The 6,407-nt window shown below is 37.5% G+C and overlaps 1 pseudogene across 1 annotated transcript in view; it reads left to right on the forward strand.

Moving 5' to 3' along the window:
• LOC118474322 (NAD(P)H-quinone oxidoreductase subunit 2 A, chloroplastic-like) overlaps positions 1–5,790 on the forward strand; it is a 12,059-nt pseudogene extending 6,269 nt beyond the window's left edge. Inside the window, exon 1 of the transcript XR_004854057.1 lies at positions 1–5,790. This exon is cut by the window's left edge and continues 6,269 nt beyond it. The product of XR_004854057.1 is annotated as an NAD(P)H-quinone oxidoreductase subunit 2 A, chloroplastic-like (transcript).
• The last annotated feature ends 617 nt before the right edge of the window (positions 5,791–6,407 follow it).

A 6,407-nucleotide genomic window follows, 5' to 3' on the forward strand; every position in this document is an offset into this window, starting at 1 on the left:
GGGGAAGACCAAAGATCTTGCGCGACCGGTCCGCCAGAAAAACTCAAAAGAGAAAGAAGTCTCGTTAATCTCTTCATGCTCGTTCCAAGTTCGAAGTACCGTTTGGCCAAAGAAAAAGCCGCTTCCTGACACGATTGCCTCTTTATATAGATAGATATAGGATCTATGGGGTTATTACTTAGAAGTCTATTTTGTACAAGATCCCCTCCTATCTGATAGAAAAGGGTCCCATGATCCCGAGCCGGTCTTATCTTGGCTCGCAAACCCCAAGTTTGTCTATGAAGAGCTAATCTAATTGTATTAGTTTCTATAATGGATTTCTTATGTGGAATACTAATGGATAGGGCCTCGTTGCTAAGTGCTACAAGATCTAGTGCACTGGAACTCGTGGTTATGGACCCGAATCCTTTAGTATGGAACATTGTCTTTTCCAAGTAAAAACCCCTAGTATATGAAAGAATGAAAAGGTGCTTTCGTTCTTGTGGAATAAGAAGCCCTCGTACCTTAATGAAAGGAAAATAGGAATTTTTCGTTAGGTATTTGACCAAATAGGATTGTCCAGTTCCTATAGAACCTATCACTAAAATACCCGATAGGGCTAAGCGGAACGAAAAGGGTTTTCCATGAGATGGTAAATGAAAACGATTAGCCCCACACGAGGTTTGGGAATAAGTGATTGTCTGATAATGAGCAAGGAATATACGTCTTTCTGCTAAAGAGAATCTATTAAACTCATAATTCATTAGATCCTTGTTAGCAATGTCAACTAGGTATCATAAGTAAATGGATCTCGGTTGTTCAATCCTTTGATAACCAAGGTCATTCTTTGCTAAAGAGAAATGATCACTATGGGTCAGACTCAATAGAATTGGATCCATTCCAAATAGCGAGAATTAGGATTCTTGATCCCTCTCAGTCTCTCTTTCAATTCGAGGATCCGGAGAGGTGTTTTCATAGTCATCTCCGAATATTTGCCATCTCCGAATATTTTCGATTTCATTTTTCTATGATATGTCTTTCTATATGAAAATTGGTTATTTACGATGTACGATGATCCCTGTTAAGCATCCATGGCTGAATGGTTAAAGCGCCCAACTCATAATTGGTAAATTTGCGGGTTCAATTCCTGCTGGATGCACGCGAACGGGAACGGTCTATTGGAATTGGCTCTCTATCCATGGAATCTCATCCATCATCCATACATAACGAATTGGTATGGTATATTCATACCATAACATAAGAACAATAAGAACTCGAATTCTTATCGATACTGGAACTCAGAGCATAGGGGGGAAAGTCGATTTATGGATGGAATCAAATACGCAGTATTTACAGAAAAGAGTCTTCGTTTATTGGGAAAGAATCAATATACTTTTAATGTCGAATCGGGATTCACTAAGACAGAAATAAAGCATTGGGTCGAACTCTTCTTTGGTGTTAAGGTAGTAGCTGTGAATAGCCATCGACTACCCGGAAAGGGTAGAAGAATGGGACCTATTCTGGGACATACAATGCATTACAGACGTATGATCATTACCCTTCAACCGGGTTATTCTATTCCACTTCTAGATAGAGAAACGAACTAAAGGAGAATACTTAATAATACGGCGAAACATTTATACAAAACACCTATCCCGAGCACACGCAAGGGAACCGTAGACAGGCAAGTGAAATCCAATCCACGAAATAAATTGATCCATGGACGGCACCGTTGTGGTAAAGGTCGTAATGCCAGAGGAATCATTACCGCAAGGCATAGAGGGGGAGGTCATAAGCGCCTATACCGTAAAATCGATTTTCGACGGAATCAAAAAGACATATCTGGTAGAATCATAACCATAGAATACGACCCTAATCGAAATGCATACATTTGTCTCATACACTATGGGGATGGTGAGAAGAGATATATTTTACATCCCAGAGGGGCTATAATTGGAGATACTATTGTTTCTGGTACAAAAGTTCCTATATCAATGGGAAATGCCCTACCTTTGAGTGCGGTTTGAACTATTGATTTACGTAATTGGAAGTAACCAATTAGGTTTACGACGAAACCTAGAAATCGATCACTGATCCAATTTGACTACCTCTACGGGATAGACCTCAACAGAAAACTGTTGAGTAACGGCAGCAAGTGATTGAGTTCAGTAGTTCCTCATAGAAAATTATTGACTCTAGAGATATGGTAATATGGAGAAGACAAAATTGTTTGAAGCACGCACAGAACCGGAAGCGCCCCTTGTTTCAAAGAGAGGAGGACGGGTTATTCACATTTAATTTGATGGTCAGAGGCGAATTGAAAGTTAAGCAGTGGTAATTAAGACCCCCGGGTGAAAATAGGGATGTCTCCTACGTTACCCATAATATGTGGAAGTATCGACGTAATTTCATAGAGTCATTCGATCTGAATGCTACATGAAGAACATAAGCCAGATGACGGAACGCGGAGACCTAGGATGTAGAAGATCATAACATGAGCGATTCGGCGGATTTGGATTCCTTTTCTATATATCCACTCATGTGGTACTTCATCATACGATTCATATAAGATCCATCTGTCTAGAGATCGTCATATACATCTAGAAAGCCGTATGCTTTGGAAGAAGCTTGTACAGTTTGGGAAGGGGTTTTTTGAGAAAAAAGAAGAATCTACTTCAACCGATATGCCCTTAGGCACGGCCATACATAACATAGAAATCACACGTGGAAGGGGTGGGCAATTAGCTAGAGCAGCAGGTGCTGTAGCGAAACTGATTGCAAAAGAGGGTAAATTGGCCACTTTAAGATTACCATCTGGGGAGGTCCGTTTGGTATCCCAAAACTGCTTAGCAACAGTCGGACAAGTGGGTAATGTTGGGGTGAACCAAAAAAGTTTGGGTAGAGCCGGATCTAAGTGTTGGCTAGGTAAACGCCCCGTAGTAAGAGGGGTAGTTATGAACCCTGTGGACCACCCCCATGGGGGTGGTGAAGGGAAAGCCCCCATTGGTAGAAAAAAACCCACAACCCCTTGGGGTTATCCTGCGCTTGGAAGAAGAACTAGGAAAAGGAAAAAATATAGTGATAGTTTTATTCTTCGTCGCCGTAAGTAAATACGTAACTAGGAATATGGAAAATTGCATTTTTGGAATTTGCAATAATGCGATGGGCGAACGACGGGAATTGAACCCGCGCATGGTGGATTCACAATCCACTGCCTTGATCCACTTGGCTACATCCGCCCCTTATCCAGCTAAAGGATTTTCTCTTTTTTCCATTCATTATTATTCTATTTATTCTGACCTCCATACCTCGATCGAGATAGTGGACATAGGATGCCACTCTTTAAAATGAAAAAAAGGAGTAATCAGCTGTGACACGAAAAAAAACGAATCCTTTTGTAGCTCGTCATTTATTGGCAAAAATCGAAAAGGTCAATATGAAGGAGGAGAAAGAAATAATAGTAACGTGGTCCCGGGCATCTAGCATTCTACCCGCAATGGTTGGCCATACAATCGCGATTCATAATGGAAAAGAACATATACCTATTTACATAACAAATCCTATGGTAGGTCGCAAATTGGGGGAATTCGTGCCTACTCGGCATTTCACGAGTTATGAAAGTACAAGAAAGGATACTAAATCTCGTCGTTAATTGAATTCAGAATAGAAAGATTCAGAATAAACAAAATTTATAGGATTCAAATAATCAAATAAAGTAAAGGTAGGCGGGTAATAACCTTATTTATGACAAGTTTCAAATTGGTAAAGTATACCCCTAGGATAAAGAAGAAGAAGGGGCTGAGAAAACTCGCAAGAAAAGTTCCAACCGATCGTCTACTTAAATTCGAACGGGTTTTCAAAGCACAAAAACGCATACATATGTCTGTTTTCAAAGCACAAAGAGTTCTAGATGAGATTCGCTGGCGTTACTACGAGGAAACCGTTATGATACTGAATCTCATGCCTTATCGAGCATCGTATCCCATCTTAAAGTTGGTTTATTCGGCAGCAGCAAATGCTACTCATTATAGGGATTTCGACAAAACGAATTTATTCATCACTAAAGCCGAAGTCAGTAGGAGTACTATTATGAAAAAATTCAGACCTCGAGCTCGAGGACGTAGTTATTCTATAAAAAAAACGATGTGTAATATAACAATTGTACTAAATATAGTAAAGAAATCAAAATAATCTTTAGATCAATCTAAGATTTCGATTCCCAGTAAAAAAAAAAGAAATATAATAGAAAAATATGGGACAAAAAATAAATCCACTCGGTTTCAGACTTGGTACAACCCAAAATCACCATTCCTTTTGGTTCGCACAACCAAAAAATTATTCTGAAGGTCTACAGGAAGATAAAAAAATACGGAATTGTATCAAGAACTATATACAAAAGAATAGGAAAAAAGGCTCGAATAGAAAAATGGAATCAGACTCAAGTTCTGAAGTAATTACACATATAGAAATTCAAAAAGAAATCGATACAATCCACGTCATAATCCATATTGGATTCCCCAACTTATTAAAGAAAAAGGGAGCAATCGAAGAATTAGAGAAAGATCTCCAAAAGGAAGTTAATTCTGTAAACCAGAGACTTAATATTGCTATCGAAAAGGTTAAAGAACCTTATAGACAACCTAATATTCTTGCGGAATATATAGCTTTCCAATTAAAAAATAGAGTTTCATTCCGAAAAGCAATGAAAAAAGCTATTGAATTAACTAAAAAAGCGGATATAAAGGGAATAAAAATCCAAATTGCGGGTCGTCTAGCAGGAAAAGAAATTGCACGTGCCGAATGCATCAAAAAGGGTAGACTACCCCTCCAAACAATTCGCGCTAAAATTGATTATTGCTGCTATCCAATTCGAACTATCTATGGAGTATTAGGTGTCAAAATTTGGATATTCGTAGAAGAAGAATAACTAACCATGTCTTCCCATTCCGCCCAGTGATAGAATAAAAAAGACAAGAACCTTGTTTTTCCAAAAATCCCTAAAAAAAAGAAGAAAGTATCCCTCTTTCTATAAGATTTAATGAAAATTAAGAAATCTTTTAATATAATTGCTATGCTTAGTGTGTGACTCGTTAGTTTTTTCTTTAGGGTCAAAAATGGAAAAAAACTTAGTAATGATAGAAAATTAACTAATAACCAACCTATTGCTTCGTATTGTCGAGATCCTAACTAAGAAACAGTCACTATGTGAATAAATACATCTATCAAAAATGAGTAGATCTATCATATAGTTGTAGCAACTGCATTTTTTTCTCTACAAAAGAAACCTGATTCTAGGCTGTGAAGCAAAACTAAAGGGATGTGGATAAAAGGAGGGATGATAGATAGAAGGAAGAAGAATAAGAAAGATATAGGATTCCCATATGTATGGTCTATGAATTACATCATAAAAAAAAGGCAATGTGATAAAGCATCAATATAATAAAATTCTCAAAAAAAAGAGAGAATTCGAAATCGTAACTTGACTTTTGAAACAACAAATAAAAATATAAAGCAATAAATAAAGAGCAGCCGGGTTAATAAAACTGAGAAAATTGACTCGGAAAAAAAAATTGGAAGCTCCATTGCAGGATTCAAACCTAACCATTAAAGGAGAAGCTGTGGGAACGACAAAACCTATGACTACATAGGATTTTATTGAAAAGAATCCTAACACTTCATTGGGTGGGATGGCGGAACAAACCAAAAAAATTGCTTTATTTGATAAGGTTCTAAATTAACAAATAAGACAGGAAAGAGTAAATATTCGCCCGCGAAATCCTTATTGGATTAGAATACTTTACCACGATTCAATAAGAATAAAAAAAAGGAGATTCCAAAAAAGGAAGGATTACATTTTATATAAATATTGAATTTGGATATATTCTAGATCTTCTTTCTTGACTATATATTTATTTTTCTTTTTTAAGTTTAAGAAAGTCAAAATCAAAAAAACCTAACTTTTTCTATTATATATTGATGTGTATCTATCTATAATATTTTTGAATATTATGGAATTAGAGAAATGACATTCGCACGCTTTCTCATTTCATTCGCGAGGAGCTGGATGAGAAGAAACTCTCATGTCCAGTTTTGTAGTAGAGATGGAACTAAGAAAGAACCATCGACTATAACCCCAAAAGAACTAGATTTCGTAAACAACATAGAGGAAGAATGAAGGGAAAATCCTGCCGAGGCAATCATATTTGTTTTGGTAGATATGCTCTTCAAGTACTTGAACCCGCTTGGATCACCGCGAGACAGATAGAAGCAGGACGAAGAGCAATGACACGATATGCACGTCGTGGTGGAAAAATATGGGTGCGTATATTTCCCGACAAACCGGTTACAATAAGACCCACAGAAACACGTATGGGCTCGGGAAAGGGATCCCCCGAATATTGGGTAGCCGTTGTTAAACCAGGTCGAAT

Source organism: Zea mays, unplaced genomic scaffold (assembly GCF_902167145.1).
Source record: "Zea mays cultivar B73 unplaced genomic scaffold, Zm-B73-REFERENCE-NAM-5.0 scaffold_250, whole genome shotgun sequence".
In the NCBI taxonomy this organism is placed as follows: Eukaryota; Viridiplantae; Streptophyta; class Magnoliopsida; order Poales; family Poaceae; genus Zea; species Zea mays.